General features: G+C 36.7%; 1 long non-coding RNA gene and 2 pseudogenes across 2 annotated transcripts; 2 read left to right on the forward strand and 1 right to left on the reverse strand.

Annotated features, from left to right (window-relative positions):
* Positions 1 to 625: 625 nt before the first annotated feature.
* Positions 626 to 2,215, forward strand: LOC110760039 (E3 ubiquitin-protein ligase PUB23 pseudogene; annotated as a pseudogene).
* Positions 2,216 to 3,631: 1,416 nt separating this feature from the next.
* LOC148293920 (uncharacterized) lies at positions 3,632 to 5,106 on the forward strand. The gene is made up of 3 exons (XR_015836700.1): positions 3,632 to 3,960; positions 4,039 to 4,315; positions 4,940 to 5,106. It is a non-coding gene; the product is annotated as an uncharacterized LOC148293920 (long non-coding RNA).
* A 1,601-nt stretch (positions 5,107 to 6,707) lies between these two features.
* On the reverse strand, positions 6,708 to 10,910 carry LOC110760025 (E3 ubiquitin-protein ligase PUB24 pseudogene; annotated as a pseudogene). The gene is made up of 2 exons (XR_015836699.1): positions 9,480 to 10,910; positions 6,708 to 8,252 (listed from the first exon to the last, which is right to left on the reverse strand). The product of XR_015836699.1 is annotated as an E3 ubiquitin-protein ligase PUB24 pseudogene (transcript).
* Positions 10,911 to 18,544: the final 7,634 nt, after the last annotated feature.

The following is an 18,544-nucleotide window of genomic DNA, read 5'->3' on the forward strand; positions in this document are numbered from 1 at the left end:
ATTTTATTTAATAAATTAAAAAGTCAAGTCTTACATTACATGTCTCATGAATGTGGAAATGGCTTCTTTTTTTTTTTTTTGGTTTCGTTGATAAAATCACGGACATAAATATTATCTAGTTGGGTTATGTGTGAAAAAAAAAAATTATGGTTTGATCTAATTAGAAGAAAGATGCCAGAAATAAAATCAAGCGTTACCTTTATATTTGTCTCTTTTTGGAGAATCTAAAAAATTAAGTGATGAAAACTGGTTCGATATGATATATTATGATTAATATTTGGCATGTTTACTATATTATGAGTAGAAAGTTATGAATCGAGGAAAATTTCATGCCCACAATGCATGTAACCGAAACAAAAACAAAAACAAAATTGAGTTTATAATCAACATGAAAATTTCATGTCCAATTTACTTATTTATTATCATCGAAGTCGTCTTTTGAGCTTTCCTTTTCCAAAACTCTGGAAAAAGGTGTGCATTAATTGGTACTTGTATGCATAAACGTATATATGCATATATTTTATTTTCCAATTTGCGTGTGTTGACCATCGTTTGATGACAACTTGCATCACATCTCTTCTCCTTATATATAAGCGTTATCATCTCAAAGACATATTTCAGATAAAGAAAACTTCAACTGTTTGACATTTTTAGAGGGTCAGATTTGCATTATTCAAGTGTGTCCAATTTTGAGCTTTTTCTCTCTTTGTCCTTTCTTAACACTTCTTGTTGGTATTCCAAATTTCTACTTTTACACCTTTTCGTTATTAATTCTCGATCTACAGATGGAGGAAGTCGATATTCCTTCCCATTTTCTCTGTCCAATTTCATTGGAAATCATGAGAGATCCCGTCACCGTCTCAACGGGGATCACATACGATCGAGAAAGCATCGAGAGATGGTTATTCTCAGGCAAGAACAATGCTTGCCCCGTCACGAAACAGCCCTTGTTCGACGGCACAGATCTCACTCCCAACCACACTCTCCGCCGCATAATCCAAGCTTGGTGCACCCTCAATGCTTCGCATGGCGTCGAGCGGATACCAACCCCAAAGGCTCCGCTCGACAAATCCCAGATCGTTAAGCTCATTGAACAAGCCAAGAAATTGCCTAACACCAACCTCCATTGCCTCCGGAGGCTCAGATCCATCGCCATAACACAAAGCGAAAGGACCAAGAGCTGCTTGGAGGCTGCAGGAGCACTCGAATACGTGGCCTCAATAATCAACAAGGCTTCCTCTGATGATCAATCTATAATCGAAGTCGCTGTTGAAGTCTTGTTTCTTCTGAAAGGCTCGGAAGCTGGCCTCAAAGATCTCATAAGCAACGACGGCGATAATAATATCGTGGAGTCTTTGGTCAAAGCGTTGAAATTCAAGAATTTCCAATCTCGAGCTCACGCAATAATTCTATTGAAGTCTGTTTTCGAAGTGGCAGATCCAATCCAGTTGATGAGTGTCAAGGTTGAGTGCTTCCACGAGATAGTGCGTGTGTTGGATGATCGGATTTCACAACAAGCGTCTAAGGCGGCATTGAAGCTTCTTGTGGAGCTCTGTCCATGGGGAAGAAACCGAATCAAAGCCGTGGAAGGCGGCGCAGTTTCAGTCCTCATAGAGGCTCTTCTTGAGACACATGAAAAAAGAGCGAGTGAGCTGATACTAATCGTTTTGGATCAGCTTTGTGGATGTGCAGAAGGGCGAGCTGAGTTGTTGAAGCATGGGGCTGGGCTAGCCATTGTGTCCAAGAAGATCCTTAGGGTTTCGCACGTGGCGAGTGACCGGGCAGTGAGGATATTGTCCTCCATCTGTAGATTTTCTGCAACTTGTGGTGTTCTTCAGGAAATGTTGCAAGTGGGTGTTGTGGCCAAGTTGTGTTTGGTGCTTCAAGTGGATTGTAGGTTTAAGACCAAGGAGAAGGCAAGGGAGGTTCTCAAATTGCACTCCAGAGTTTGGAAGAATTCTTCATGCATTCCTTGTCATTTGTTGCCTTTTTATCCATCTTCATCTTCATGATCTCACACATCTTCTTCTTTTTTTTCTTTCTTTTTTTGTGTATGTACATAACTTGACGGATCATCAGATGCATGCAACTCAGTTTTGAAGAAAATTGGGGTTCAATTAAAGTGGGAGTTTAAGAATATAGAAAGTTTCACTGTTATAGTTTATTATATTGTTGGAACATTATTTGAAGTCTATATATTATTTATTTATTGGAACATTTGACTCATATATAATATAATTAACATGAGACCGATCTGTACTTGGCTTGGCATGGCACATTAGTTTTTTTGTACGATCTAATATTTTGAAACTAGTCGAATGGTAAACTTACACAATTTCCTTTAAACACAAATGATTAATGAGGTTCCACTCACTCAGTAGTAGTTGGGATATTAGATTTTTCGTTTATGATTATTGTTCTCTCATGGTAATATTACAAATACTTATAAGCAGTGAGTGGGCTCTTAATCACTTTAATTCACCTTCTTCTCAAGCGCATAAATTAGTTATAGAAAACCCAAAAGAAGGCATCTAACTATCTTCAACTAGGGATGGCATAAATTTCCGTCGGGCTAGGTTCTCATTGGGTTCCCTCCGGACCCTAATGGGGGGAGATTTCAGGAAAAAGTCGGGGACGGATATGGGGATTTCCGAATTTGAAAAATCTCCGGTTAGAAATGGTATTGTTATCCCCATCTCCGTACCCAACCCGATAAATAATATATTTATTTTTAATCAATATATAATATAATCAAGTATCTTCCTTCATCAGAATTACTCACAATAAGTGAGGCAACCTTTTAGAGACCGGAAAAAGGTTGCTTTATGGATGTTTAAAAGAAGAATTGGTATAAGTGAAACTAATACAAGGCATGCTTGTTTGTATCTGGATCTTCTTCTATGTGAAGTGGACGACTACTAAAAAATTGGGTAAAAACCACGATCCAAAGGCCACAAAAAAAATTGTTATGTCATTTTTTTTACATTGGTCACATATATGCAGTATTTGTGTCATATGCAGAGAAGACACAATAGTTTCGTGTCCAACTTGAATAGAAGAAGAAAATTATTGTGCTTAGTTAATTTAGGCACAACTTTCATGGCCTTTAGAGAGCACAAATTGACAACTTTTGTGCCTAATTGTTCTATATATATACTTTTTTGTTAAAAAAAATATTGTTACCTATATAAAGCACGGATACTAAATTTGTGTGCCTTTGTGTTGCACACATTTCAAAGTATGGTGCCTATAGAGCACAAATAATGCAATTGTGTCTCTTCAGGTTGCCCATAGAGCACGAATACTAAAAAATTGTCTCTTTAAGTCACATCATATCTTATAAACTAAGAAATTGAACATATAGATCACATTTATATCTTTCGTGCCTAAATATTTTGTTTTGCACGCATATTATAGTTTATATAAAATGGTCAAATGTACACCATTTCTATTTTCAAACAAAATTCTTGATTTTCATGCTTTTAGTATATATTTTTTAAGTAGTTTTTGTGGAAATGCCAAATTTTTTTTATTTATTAATATGCTAGTAACTTTAGGACACGCTTATAACAATTTGTGCTTAATATTATATTTTTAAAAAAACTATAACAAAATAATAATTTTCATGAGGCATGGAAAACTTTAAACCGTGCCTAGAGCTCTCACTGTTTTCAATTTTCTTTTCTTTTTTTCTCGCTGTCGCTCTCACTCCTCGCTTTCGCGCGCGCTCTCTCTCTCTCTCTCTCTCTCTCTCTCAACTCTCGATCCACCTCTCTCTCTCTCTCTTGGATCTCACTGCATCTGGGATTGAGTCCAAATGATGGTTTGAATTTATTTTTTTTGGGATTTTTGGATCTGATCTTTGTTTGATTTGGTTTATTGTTTTTTAAATTGTCTCTTGCATATTGATTTTGGCTTGGGTTTCCTGACTCTCTGCATCCTAGCTCTCTCATCTACAAGGTAAGAATTAATTGTAGCTTTTGTGGGTTCGTGTCTGCATGTATAAGTTTTGACATATATGTTTGGTTCTGATTTTAGGTTGGGACTTCCTTTTGGTTGCTGAAAAAAAGGGTTAGGAAATCCCTATTTTATTTTTGCTTATTTTTGCACAGTTTCTTGGTTGGATTTTTTAGATACAAATTGGTTGTGTGTTTTTAAATACAAATTGGTTTGGGTATTTATTATGGCAGAGACATTGAATTTCAGTTTGTAGGCTATTTTGATATCTGGAGAAAGTTGAATTTTGGGGTTTTCTCGGACGTGAGTTGCTCTTTGCTCTGCCTTCCTTCCTGACATCTGAATGTTGGGTATGCAGGTAAGCCTCCTCGTTCCTGGGTAGTGAATTTATGAATTTTGTTTAATGAGATTTGGTGAATATTGTGAAGTCTCTGTAGGCTACCTATACTTTAACTATGATATGATAACATAATTAAAGTCTGTGTGAGTGTCTTAATCTCCTGAGCATAGCCAAAATTAATGGTTAATAAGTAAGTGTCTCTAATAATCGGCAAAAAAGAAAGACAAATTTACAAGAATAAAGTTTACTCTTGTTATAGAAGAACATATGCAAAACAAGTTATAGAACCACCAATTTAAAAGATAGATTGTAAGGAAGCACTCAACAATTGTCAAAATTTTGCTATTAGGTTGCTCATAGAACTTCAATATCTAAATCCTTGCAACATACCAAATAACATGACAGAACCAAAATAATAAATAGACCCTTGGTTTAATATTCTTTTGGAAGAACAAATATGTGGTTTGATATTCCTGGATGGGAAACAGATTTTGATTTGAGTCCAGATTTTTTTTTTCTTCTGTCAAGGTTTCGATGTTGGATGTATATTTTCTCTGGTACTCCTCGAAATTCTAGTTAGTTATCCTTATTGTTATACAACTTATCTTGACTATTTTTTGTTTTTGGCTTTGCATTAACCAGGTTTTTGGAGGATTTCAACTTGGATGCTCTACACGTTCAAAGTTGGATGCATATTTTCAAAACTCTAGTTAGTTATCTTTACTATTTTTGGTATTGTTTCACATTATATTTTAGATATTGCGTTAACTTGTAAATTTGATTAATAAACATATTAATTTAAGATGAAATTTAAATGTTATAATGTAGGATAAATATTTATTGAGTTAAAAATTTGGGGATTCGGGGCGGGCTTGGGAGGATGTAGCCCCCCAATGGTGACGTGGATGGGGAATCCCCCAAAATTTTTTGTTGGGGATAAAGTCAGGGACGGGGATACCCAGCCTCGAAACTGTCCCATTTCCATCCCTATCTTCAACTTCAACTACATCAATTCTCAATTCGATCAATTTTCTATGGCATTTCTTGTTCTTCTCTTGTCTGTGCTTGGTCGACCCCTTGACACATGTCCAAGTAATTTGTTGGCAACAACACTTTCTCCTTCTTCTTGTCCCCATAACACAGTTTAAGTAATACTTATGGGCAACAACACTTCCTCCTTGTTCTAATTCTTCTACTGCCATAAATTGAAGCAACTACAAATGCAATAGCCAAGCACAATAGAATTAGGTGGTAGTCAGCCAAAGTCGAAGGTGGAGGGGGAGGGAGAGGGTGCTGGTGGGGTTGGAGACGGACCCCGAATTTGAAAATGGGGTGGCCTAAATTCACCTTACTTACAAACCTACTAAAAAGAAGATATATATGTGGGTGAAGAAAAAAGAGGGGGGTCTTAAATTTCGATGATTTCGGAAATATCAGTGGTCCCAAAATTAGGAAATATCAACAAATTTGATAAAAACAATGGAAACTGTGAGGATTTCGGAAATATCAGTGGTCCCAAAATTAGGAAATGTCGACAAATTTGATAAAAACAATGGAAACTGTGAGAAAAATATAGAAATTGTTAATGAAACTTTAGAAAATGTTACATATTATTTTAACACAAAAAAATTGAAAGAAATCTATTGCATAGTGATTTTGAGTGATTTAAGTGAGTATTGACAAAGATTATAACTTATATGATTTTAATGTATATTAATTAATGAAAGAGTATTAAAACCATTTTTTAGAAGCACTAAATATGGCAGTGTGTTAAATAATTAAACAAAATTCGTTGTAGTTTGTTAGTTGAGCCTCTAATCCTCTATTGGGAAATGCCAGGACATGTTGGTTACAAAAATATGTATTAGGAATATATATAAAAATTTGTATCGGCTATAGCCCATACAGCCCACAATGTCAATCCGTTCCTGGAGGCGGATGAGGTTGGTTGGTGATTGGTGTGCGATGGAGGAGGTGATGAATTTTTTTTCTTTTTCAAAATTTTCTTTCAATGGTTTTATAATTTTTAGATTATTTTTTAAATATATTTTTTAATTTAACCACGTGGTGTCTTATTATTGGATATGTGAAGCCCATATGTCTGCCACATCATTAATTTAACAGATTTTTAGACGAAAGCTGACGGCAGGGATAACTTGTGAGCACGTATATGTTAACCTTAAGGACCACTAATGACACAAAATAACAAAATGGATGCAACATGATAGGCTTGTGAACCTCAGAAACTTTTTATAATAAATAAAAAAAACCTTAATAAAATGTCCACCAAAAGACAAAATTCCAATTTGGAAACGATTAGTCTTGAAATTCTAAAATTCGTAATTCCTGAATTAATCAACTCAAAGCCAAAAATCCCCATTAATTCTAAAGTAATCAAATAAAAGCCAGGTGATACAAAAGCACTCCATTCTAAAACCAAACTCGTACAAAACCATCCAATCAAACGAACTACATCGATTTGACCCACCAAGGATACAAAGGCAATCTAGTATCCCACTAGATGTAACCGCAACAAAATTTGACTCACTGGTTCAAATGAACCAACTGCAACATAAACATAAGGCTTTTGATCACAAATGGTCCTTCATGTTTACGAAATTATCAAGAAATGATCCTTGAGGTTTTTTTGTGACACTAATAGTCCTTAACGTTTGGGCTTTTTATCACAAATGGTCCATGCCGTTATAAATTATGTTAAGTGTGACGTGGCAGATAAGTGGAGTCCACATGTCCAATCACATTGTAACATGTGGATAAAAAATAATTAAATAATTTTTTTAATGAAAATTCCTTTTTTTTCTGCAACTTTTCATCCCCCTTCCTTACTCCGTCTCTCTCCCTCTATGCCTTTGCTCTCCATCTCTTCTCCCTTTGTCCTCATCTGAAAAATCCATCACATCATTAGTATCCTCCAAGGCACCTTGTTGGGCTGGTGCAAGATTAAGCGCCTGCAAGGTCTTGTAATTCTTCTCTAGCAAATTGATGACACTTTTCTGCCTAAAAATTGAGCCAAGCGTTTTGTTCTTCCTATTGAAACAGATCCGCAAAAAGCCATCCCACTCCTTTTGGTTCACTTCAAAAGGTGGTTTCCAGGGTTCAATTCGAACGACAGAGGAATCTACCTTAGGCGGAGGGCGAAAGTTGTACATTCCAACTTTGAGTGGGTGGGAGACCCGAGACAAGAGTTGCGTGTTGACGGTAAGACGACAGTAGAGCTTGTCACCAGAAAAAATGGGGATGAAAAGTTGTAGAAAAAAAAATGGAATTTTCATTAAAAAAAATTTATTTAATTATTTTTTATCCACATGTCACAATGTGATTGGACATGTGGGCTCCACTTATCTGCCACGTCACACTTAACAGAATTTATAACGGCAGGGACCATTTGTGATAAAAAGCCCAAACGTTAAGGACTATTAGTTTCACAAAAAAACCTCAAGGACCATTCGTGATAATTTCGTAAACGTGAAGGACCATTTGTGATAAAAAGCCTAAACATAATATGTGGTTTATCCTAACCAAATTCGCTTAAAATGCTGCAAATTTCATACCAATAAAGCCAAATAAATACAATGAACCACAAGTTGCGTAATAATCTCATTCTTCAACGGCAAACATCAACAACAACTCGACAAGGGTCTAGACCCTTTACCCACGTAAATCACACCCAAAGTGTGAACATATCATAGCAATAGTCTACTTATTTATAAATATTTACGTAGAAACATGAAGAATAGACCACACATATTTACTTAGATTTAACCACACGTTTGAAACAATTTGGACATGTTTGTTATGATGATTGGTAGGGAGAAGATAAGCATTACTCATACGTCTAAAGAAGAAAGGGACAACCTAATTCAAAGTCAATTGTTGCGGTAATACACGTTTCCCTGCTTGTTGTTTGAGTTTTGTTCCGCTTCTAATTTGAGCCCTGTTTACAATTACAAAAGTAAATGTTATACACAATTCGCACACTTAATCTTATACACGATAACAAATGAGTGCTGCTATTTCCACCCATATGTCCTATTTTCCCACCCACTTTATTTTCAAAATTTTTAAGATAAATTTATTCCTTTGCAAAATGACGTCTAAGGACCTAAGAAAAAAACTTTTTAAAAGCATTTCAAATATAAAATAAAAATAAAACAACATTTTTTCATTTTGTTGGATTTGGTGGCAGCAGTTAAATGAATCTATGTTCCTCGTTTCCTCTGTTTTTTTTAAATCGATTCTTTCGTGTGGTCTCTTTTTTTGTTGGTTGTGGTTGCTAATTTTTTTTTTTTTTAAAAAAAAAAAAATCAATTGTTGTGGATGCCTTATCCACCCTTTTAATACAATCGTTTCTCTTTTAAAGAAACTCACTTGGTGTATGAGTTTAAAGCCTCTCCCTCTGCTGCTTTACTATTTTTTCTTTCTAGAATTTTGTTTATGTTTTTTTTTTTCTCTTCTGAATTCGTGGTGAATTAGTGTTTTCTTATTTGGGTTATTTGTCTCTGACAGATTGATATAAGACTAGAGGTGAATTCGCAGGATTTTTCTGTAGAGGTGAATTTGCATTTTTTTGGTATTAATAGTGGCTTCGTCTTGCAGCTCTCGCCCCTCAACCCAAATTTCGTGTTGAGGTTGAAGAAGCTCTGCACAAATAACTAAGTTTTTTTGTTGTTGAGGATTTTGCTCAAGTAATGGTGGAGGAGGGTGAAGAGGTGAGGGAGGGGCTGGTGGCTAGTGTGTTGCTGAGGGGGTGGGGCTGCGTCGGGAAGGGGGGAGAGAGGGTTTTTGTTTTTGTATTTTTATTTTTTTAAAATGTTATTTTATTATTAGTTTACTTTAGTAATTTAAGTGTGATTTAGGAATAATGGTGGGTGGAAAGATAAGATTTTGTTTTTTTTAATTTATATGGTAAGTGGGAAAATAAAGTGGGTGGGGAAATAGGACAGGAGGTGGAAATAGTAGCACTCATAACAAAGTCTTGAACAAAATGTTCGGGAATATATACCAGCAATAAAAAGATTTAATTATGTAAAAGGGTTTGTAGCTTAACTGATTATGAGCATTTAATCACGTATCTGAGGTCCTACATTCGATTCCCTCTTCTTCTAATATCGCTTGTATAAAATAAAAAAAATTATCATGTAAAAGTTAGTACTAATGTTACCTTGGCCTTGTTGCAATATATACAGCAATAGAAGGTGAATTGTTCCATACATTAGAATGCAGCCTTAAGATCCCTCTAGCCTTCTTCTTCAAATGGGCTGTACAGTCTGCTTGCCTTACCATGCAAAGCTTACTAATGTTACCTTGGCCTTGTTACAAGATATACAGCAATACAAGGTGAATTGTTCCATACATTAGAATGCAGCCTTAAGATCCCTTTAACCTTCTTCTTCAAATGGGCTGTACAGTCTGCTTGCATTACCATGCAAATCTTTGACACTGCTCCAACTAACAGCATCTCCAGAAGAACTTCATGTGTCGCTGAGAACATCGCGATCAATGAAAGTATATGGACCGCTCGATCATCTGTTGCTGGTGAAACCCTAAGAATTCTTTTAGACACTAAAGCAATACCACCAGCGTGCTTTAGAAGCTGTGCTCTCCCATCAGCGCAGCCACACAAATTGGCCAAGAGATTGAAGATCAGCTCGGTGATGTGCCTTTCGGGTCTTGCTAGTTCGAGGTCGATGAGCTGGAACATTGCACCGGATTCAACCATCGTCATTCGATTTCTCCCCCACGGGCATGCTTCTATTAAAACATGCAGTGCAGATTTGAGAGCTTCTTGGGAGATCTTCTCTTTAGACACCATTACAATATTCTTGAAAAATTCAAGATTCAACCGCTCGAGCTGACTTGCAGTTATGACTTCCATTGCCATTTTCATTACTAGTATCGCTTCGCTTTTCATGAGGATCGCATGGTAATCCATCTCAGGATCACACCCTAAAACCCAGGTCAAAGATTCAAGAAAGTCATTGCTTCCATTGACAATAAGCTTAACTTCATGATCATCAGCCACACTCCAAACATGGTGCAAAATTCTCAAAGCTTCTAAAACACCATTTCTTTGAGCACCTTCCTTGTAACATCTTACAATGAACAAAACCATAGCTTTGGCAACACCCGCTTCACCCATGGACCTCCTGTTCCTTTGAGCATTCTCTAATGCAAGGGCTTCCAATTTTTTCAATGCGTTGGCCTGCAAATGAGAAACCCCAAGATCCTGGACAAGTCCAGAGACATAGATCTTGTTCAGGGTAAGTTTCGGAGTTGGGATCAAACCTACACCGTTGGTTGCATTTTCTTTGCACCATTGCTGGATCAGCCTGCGGAGCGTGTGATTAGGCGTCAAGTCGTTGTCTCTTGGCAAGGCCTGCTTTGTGACCGGGCACGACATGTCGTGTGTTGTTGAAAACCACTGCTCGATGCTTTCGCGGTCGTAGGTGATGCCGGTCAACACTGTTACTGGGTCTTTCATGATCTGAAGAGATATGGGACATATGAAATACTCAGGTATCTGAATTTCCTCCATTGAAATTAGGGTAAGTCGGAGACTTCTTTCGAAATGTAAAATACCCTGGTTGGCTTTTTATATACAAACTTTTGTGTTCAGTGGTAAGAGAAAGCGGGCTTGTTTTAATTGGTGAAGATAAGTTCGAAAACAATGACGGTACGCAACTGAAAATTGTTATCAATTTGGAAATATCATTCAAATGTCGGCTTGGCAGTCAAACTTTCCTATTATGATTGGGCTGGTCAACGCACGATGAATTTATAATTCACATTTACTTTCTTCTAGTTATCCACCAAAGACTTCCACTTGTTGTAGCTAAAGTCGTATTCCATGAGGACATGGCGGGCCCCATCAGCTAATAGTGGAGTGGGCCATGCAGTCGACCTTGTGGAAAGTTTCATGGGATTAAAGAAATGAAAACGGCAAAATTTGTGGGCGGCACTTGGCACTGTAGATGTCAGAAGAATTAAAGAAATTACGAAAAGCCATTTGCACTGCAATTTCCAGAGTTCCTCTAGATACGAATTCCAACTTATGTTTAAAGTAAGTGGACTTTAATTACCAGAAAAGAAACAAAAAAGAGTGATTCACACGTCAGATATGTAGTAAGATTATACATATAATTCAAAATTTGATCATTGTAAGATTACTTATTCTTTTTTGTTTTCAAGTTTTCAAGGTTTGAAAAACTAACTTGTGACGAATTATATATAGTTTTCAAACCCTGTAACAAGATAATAATTACCATATGTCATGATGAGACAAGTAAATTTTATAATACATAGCAGTCCCTTTTTTTTTTCCAAAGCAAATGTGCATCATTCACATTGCTTTGGAAAAGAAAAGGAGCTTGAATTATAGACTTAATAGCAATTCACATAATTCACATCGGGTGAAAAGTTCGTGTGAAAAGTTAATATATCTCAATTGGAGTTAATGGATGCATACATACACAAAAGTGAAGCCAATAAAGACCAACAAGGATTAGTTGACCCTTCTGAAGTTCCGTAAATAACCTACATTCGTTAAGTTTTACCCTTTATGTATAATTTATTATTAAATATGACCCTTCTAAACTTTCCTTTTTTAATTACTTAATAATTACTAACCTAAAAGCTAAAGCAACCCCTTTGCACCACTTAAATTAAAACCTATTCTATTTCAAGTCTTCCTTTGCACCAATCATTCACTTTTTTTTTTCTCCGACTCTAATTAAAGTTAGTTCTTTGTATAAATTCAACTTTGTTTCACTAAATTGTGACGATCAATCCAGTAAGTCTTTAAATTTAATAGTGTGAATGTATTGAAATGATATATGTGAGAAAGATACCTTTGATATTATTGATAATGAAGTGATTGTGAAAAGATTTCAAAAGATGAACATTCGTCGAGGACAATTGTGAATGTATTGAAATGACATTTGAGTTATTACTAAAGACTTTGTATTATTAGATAAAATCTTATTTTGCGATGATTTTATTATTTGAGGTTGACTATACTTAATGAATTTTCTAACTCCGCCATTATACATACATATCTCATCTTCCCCAACCCCATCCCCACCTCTCCCTTACCCACCACCTAGATCTACCTACCCACACTATCTAGTCTCTCTCTCTCTCTCTCTCTCTCTCTCTCTCTCTCTCTCTCTCTCTCTCTCTCTCTCTCTCTCATGTTTTTTGTTACTTTTTTCTAATTTTATTTTTTATATATTTGATTTTAAAATTTTAACTTTATTAATTTTAATTGTTTATAAAAAAAATCCACATTTTTAATTGTTTTTTGGTCTATGTGGAGTCCAAATTAGCATAAAAAATGGGATTTACATTTTCCACGTCAGCATTTAACAGATCTACTAACAAACTCAATAACATAGAGTCTCATTTGTAGGGTTTCTATAAGTTGGGGTACCGGTCAAGCGGGTCTTTAAAGGTTGGGTATGAGTTTGTAATGACCCCCATAGTTTGGGAGATTTACTCTAGTTGATCCTATATATATAGGGTTAGGATTAGGAGACACTTTTTGACATAAATTTTGACACACTTTTGAGATCCTTAGATTTAAGCACTTTCAACAGTTGAGATTAATGGTAAAATAATTTTTTAAATTTAAAAAATAAAATGAAAATATTACTTCTCTCTCCTCATCTCAATTTTCGGGAATTTAAACATTTCTTCCCAAAAAGCCTCTCTCTCCCTTCCACAAAAATACCATCTTCCGCCATTGAAGCACTCTCTCCCTCTTCTTCTTCTCCAAGTTTCCAACTCAAAACCAGAAATAAAATAAATAAATAAATTTGAACTAGCAATCCAAATCTGGCACCATGTTTATAATACCAACAAGACCAGAAGTTAAAACCAATTAAATCATCTTTTGGTGTAATCTTAAAATTTAAAGCTTTAGAGCATTTCCAGCAATGCAGCCAAGGGGAGGGCTGGGGGGGCAAGCCCAAAATGCTGTTTCCAGCAACAAAATGGAGCCTGGGCAAGCAGTGGGACCCAGCGAATTACGCTGGCCCGAGCACCAAAACTCGTTTTGGGGATGATGTCAGCGCACTGACGTCACGACGACGTCAGCCCTGGCGTTCAAATTGCACGCGCCAACGTTAAAAAAAATTTGACGCGCCCGCTACAGTCCCCCAACGGCTATCTTCCACGTGGCGCGCGCTGGGCTCTCCGATCCGATTTTTTCCAGCAATCCAACGGCAGTCATTTTTTGTGCAATAAAACATTGAAAAAAAATCAAAATTTAAAAAAAAAAAATACTGAATTTGTTTTCTATAAATACCAACCAATACTCTTCACTTTTAACACCAAATCCTCATACATTATCTTCTCCTTCTACTCAATATTTTTTTTCACTTTCAAGTTGTATTTTTCTCTATCATATTATGGGTTCTTCTAATGAAACCGGAGGGGCATGGAGCATGATGGAAGATGTTTTGTTGTGTGAGTGTTGGGTCCAAATTAGTCATTGTCCCGTAACGGGAAATGAGATGAAATTCTGTCATATGTGGAAAAAAAAAATTCATCAGGAATTTTGTGAAAGGGCAATTGGTTCGACCCGTACGGAAATAGCATTATCTAGTAGGTGGAAAATTCTTAATAAAGAGTTGGCGAAATGGAGAGATGCCTTGGCAAAAGCGATGAACAACCATAGAAGTGGGGAAAACCTTAGCAATGAGGTAAATTATTTGTAATTTTCGTTTTATTAATTTCTATGTCATATTAATTTTTATTTAAATGTTTCTTGCAATTTATATATTTTATTAATATTTCTTGTATTTCCAATATTTATTTAAATGTTTCTTGCAATATTTATTGCATTTCTAATAAATTGTTAAAATTTCTTGCATTTCCATTATTTTTTTTTTTACATGTTGCATTGACAATATTTTTTAAAGTTTGTTGCATTTCCATTATTTTTTTATATAGATTATGCAAGCACAAATGTGGTTTGGTGCTACTGGGTAAGGCAAAAAAAGTTTCAATCATACCCAATGTTGGGAGGCAGTGAAGAATTGTAAGAGATTCCAAATTATTCTAACGGGTCCATAGGTGGTGTTGAACGAGATGCCACTCCATGAGACACCGACATTGGATTCACCTATGGATTCCCCGATGAGTCAAGACTCACCTATTGAAAAGGAGCCTAGGCCTATTGGGAGGAAAGCGGCGAAGACAAAGAGATGGAGTAATTCTACCAAGAATGCATCTAAATTTTTGGAGGACTTAGCAAAGCACCAAGCCATGAGAATTGAAATGGATATGAAACAACAAGAGCATGATAGGGCAATTCAACTAGAATATGCCAAAGAAAGGGAGTATATACGCAAAGAAAGGGAGTATGTACGCCAAGAAAACATTGAAAAAAAGGATCGGGAAACCATGGCCATGAATACAAGCCATATGTCCCCTGAATCAAAACAATTTTGGAAGCTAGAACGAAGGGATGTTATGAGACGAATGCTTTTTCGTGACGATGGACCTAGCAACACGGATTGGTTGGATGATCAAAACCATTAAGTTAGTTTGCTTGCCTTTCATTTCATTGTATTTTTTTTTTGTTTAATAAATTAGTGGTAATTCATGTATTTTGTTTTCTTAGTTGTATTGATTTTATTTTAGTGAATAAAGAAAATATTCAACAAAATTCCTTTTTATTCAAAACATTCCATACATAAAAAACAAACCACAACCAAAGCATACAAAATAAAAAAACCATAACCAAAGCATTAAAAAAAACAAAGCATAACTAAAAATACAACATCAACATAATAAATTAAAAAAACGTCTTCACTTCACTTCATTCACCTTCATTGCCTTTCACCGCCCATAAGTGCTCCATCAAGTCAACTTGACGTTGTTAATAAATATACGATGATTGCATCTCTGTGTAGTGATCAATCATACGGGGCATGAAACTATCGTCTCGAACCAACGGTTCATGCTGCACTGGTTCTCCATTTGGCCCCATGGGTTTTTCATAAATTCGTGTCAAGGCCGTGTTCATGGGATCTGGTTCATACACTTCATCAGCTAGATAATCATACTCATCCTCCACAATCATGTTGTGGAGGATGATACAAGTCATCATTATGCTCCTAAGCACCTCTTCGTCAAATAGACGCACCGCGCCCCTAATAATAGCCCACTGCGCTTGGAGGATACCAAATCACCTCTCCACATCTTTTCTGTAACCCTCTTGATAGGTAGCAAATAATTTTTGCTTATGGGATCGGGGATGTGGAATTGATTTCACAAATGTGGTCCACCTTGGGTAGATGCCGTCAGCTAGATAATACCCATTTTGGTAGACGGTATTGTTGATTTCATATGTGATATTTGGGGCTTCACCTTTCAATACATCATTAAACACCGGGGATTGACCTAGGACGTTCAAATCGTTTTGAGATCCGGCAAATATGAAGAAAGCATGCCAAACCCATGTATCGAATCCAGCAACTACTTCAAGGATGATTGATTTCTGCCCTTTCCTGTTTCTGTAATCCCCTTGCCAAGCAGTTGGACAATTTTTCCATTGCCAGTGCATGCAATCAATGCTGCCAATCATTCCAGGAAATCCTCGAATCTCAGCTTTTTGTAGAAGCCGTTGCAGGTCCCTAGGCGTAGGTCTGCGCAGGTAGTCCCTGGTGTACAGAGTTTTCACTGCATCACAAAATCGCACCAAGGTCTCCAAAATAGTGGACTTCCCCATACGGACAATCTCATCCACCTGATCAGCAGATGACCCATATGCCAACATTTGTATCACTGCTGTGAACTTTTGCTCGGGAAGAAGTCCCAAATTTCCAGTAGCATTTTTCTTTTGAACAAAAGATTCATCATAATTGCAAATATCATGCATGACTTTATTGAACAAATGGGGTTGCATTCTATATCTTGCTCGAAAATGAACATCAGAGTACATAGATTGTGGAATAAAATAATCTTCTGGAAGATTCTTACCCCGAGAATGTCTATGTCTGTCCACATTCGGGCGACGGCCTTCACGTGAACCACGGCGGCTCTGGTTTTCTTCCTCAAGCAAAGCCACTGCTATGCCAAGTTGCTCATCTTGTTCTCTCTGCACCCTCTTGCTTGCAGCTCTTCTACGCATTCTTTCTCTAGTTTCTCGCTCTTGTCTCTCCAAAACCTCTTCCATGTCTGCCATTGAGAATGGAGATTGAAATCTAAATTTTGAGAAATGGAAATGTAGAGAAGATATGGAAATCTGAGAAATGGAAATGTAGAGAAGATATGGTGTGGGAGGTATGAGCTGAGCCTCTGGTTTTATAGAATAATTTAGGCATATAGAGATGACACGTGACGCAATTTTAGAGGGTGAAAATCTTATCTGAAATTCATTTGAAATTTGAAATTTGACATTTATCTGAAATTTGAATTTTGAAATGTATCTGAAATTTGAAATTTGAAATTTATCTGAAATTTGAATTTTGAAATGTATCTGAAATTTGAAATTTGAAATATATCTGAAATGTGAAACCGAAAATCTTATCTGATATGAATAGTATTGACACGTAGGAACCCAAAAATCTTACCTGAAAATATTATCCAAAATAATTGTTTAAGTAAAAAAAATTGTGAAAAAATAAAATAAAATGAATAGTAGTTGCCATGGCAAAGGGCAACTGCTGAAAACACACATAGCTCAATATGGCAAGGGCAGCCACTATTCACGTGAATAGTAGCTGCCCTAGCCCCCCTTGCCATGGCAAGGGGAAAACTGTTGGAAGTGCTCTTAGGGGTTGCTAGATCTCGACTAGTCTGTGCTGCTGTTGCTTAGGGCCCTTCCAGCAGTGAAACCCTTGCCATGGCAAGGGAGGGGCTAGGGCAGCCACTATTCACGTGAATAATGGCTGCCCTTGCAAAAAGCAATGTTGGTTTCCAGCAGTTGCCATGGCAAAGGGCAAATACTATTCATTTTTTTTTGTTTTTTTTCACAAATTTGTTTACCTAAATAATTAATTTGGACAATATTTTCGGATAAGATTTTTGGGTTCCTACGCACTGGTGGACCCAGAAATTTTTTAGCATAGGTGCAATATTGACTAAGTATGAAAAATAATTTTTCGGAATAATCATTTTCTCAAGATAATTTTTGGCGGTTTTTGTTCCTTACACATCAAATAAGAAAACTTGATTTTATGGGATTTTAGTATGAAGTATATATTGACTTAATGAGCCATCATTTTTAGCCTAAATTGTATTTTGCACTAAAACCGATTTTTCATATTTTTATTTGGTGGGAATTTGATTTTCTAGTATTTTTATTTGAATCCAAATAGGAGGTACTTCCTTATTTACATTGTAAACTTAAGTAAATGGAGTAATATAAAAATAAATAAAAGTAAAAGGATAAACAATGTTGGCACTAAAACTGAACAGATAGAGATGAGTGCAACTTACAAGTGGTGAGGACGATCTAGCAGATCGATTGAATGATAGATACAGATTCTTCTTGTCCTTGGATGCAGATCCTGAATAGAAGAGAGTTGAGACTCGTGAGGTCTATGGAACCGGTGTGGAACCAGCCTAAGACCCTCCGATGCCAAAGTAAGTTTGTTTCTAAGAGCTCTTGCTGTTGACCATATAAAAGTATAAAAGTCAAGCTGAAAAGTCTTACCCCTGTATTGTAGTGAAGGGGTCTATTTATAGAGGGAATTTTGTATGCTCTTGGTACTCATTTTCGATGTGGGACTCGTGGGAGGGCCCTATGAGGTTGACACGAGTCCTTAGATATGTCGGGCGGGTGCTTCGAGGTTGATTTTGCAGAATCGGTAAGGGATACCGATTGTAGGCTGTGTTGGGCCTGTAGCGATCTTTTGCTGCTTTGAGACAATATCATCGGTAGCCGATGCTGATTGTTCGGAGCCTTGGGCACTTGGGGAGTTTATATGATCCACATGTTAATGGATGAGTGGAGGATCAGATATGGTACAAACAATAGTCCCCCAAGTTACCGATTGAGAAGCGACTTCTCGGTTGGGGACTTGAATTTATCTTCGACATTCTGATCCGGACTCGATGGGCTCATTGTTGCCGATGGTGGCATGTAGTCCCCCAAGTGCCCGAGCGAGTGAGTTTGGAAAGGAGACGGTATGATGTACCGAATGGTTCGAGAGGTGTGGAGTGGCCGAAGGCTGATAGCCGATAGCTGATGGCCGAAAGCTGATAGCTGATGGCCGA

Source organism: Prunus avium, chromosome 6 (assembly GCF_965620075.1).
Source record: "Prunus avium chromosome 6, drPruAviu1.hap1.1, whole genome shotgun sequence".
NCBI classification, from domain to species: domain Eukaryota; kingdom Viridiplantae; phylum Streptophyta; class Magnoliopsida; order Rosales; family Rosaceae; genus Prunus; species Prunus avium.